Raw genomic sequence first — 401 nt, 5'->3', positions numbered from 1 at the left:
CAGGGAGCAGGGGGCCGTTTTATTTCACGTGTTACCATTGGAGCAAGGTTGTCTAAGCATCTGGTGAACACTGAAGTTAGTATGCTCACTTGGTCATTAACATTATCCGTGTTTAATATTTGATTCAGTTCGGTGACGTTGTTTAGCAGGCTTTCGCAGAATTTATCTTAAGTCTCTGAATGTTTTTATAACTGGTATTCGTTTTGGCTTTTTCATATTGACTGTGGCTGTGATAAGCCCGTGATCAGCGATAGGGATTACGTCACTGTGCAATATGAGGTCAGGGTTATTGGTTATTGTTACATCCAGTAGTGTAGCAGTGGTGGGGGTTAGTCGTGTGGGTTTGCTTATTAGTTGTGTTAGTTTATTATTCTTTAGTAAGCGTGAGAGTTTGCTGGTAG

The sequence above is a fragment of the Eriocheir sinensis genome, unplaced genomic scaffold (assembly GCF_024679095.1).
Source record: "Eriocheir sinensis breed Jianghai 21 unplaced genomic scaffold, ASM2467909v1 Scaffold103, whole genome shotgun sequence".
NCBI classification, from domain to species: Eukaryota; Metazoa; Arthropoda; class Malacostraca; order Decapoda; family Varunidae; genus Eriocheir; species Eriocheir sinensis.
This window is presented reverse-complemented; position numbering follows the sequence as displayed.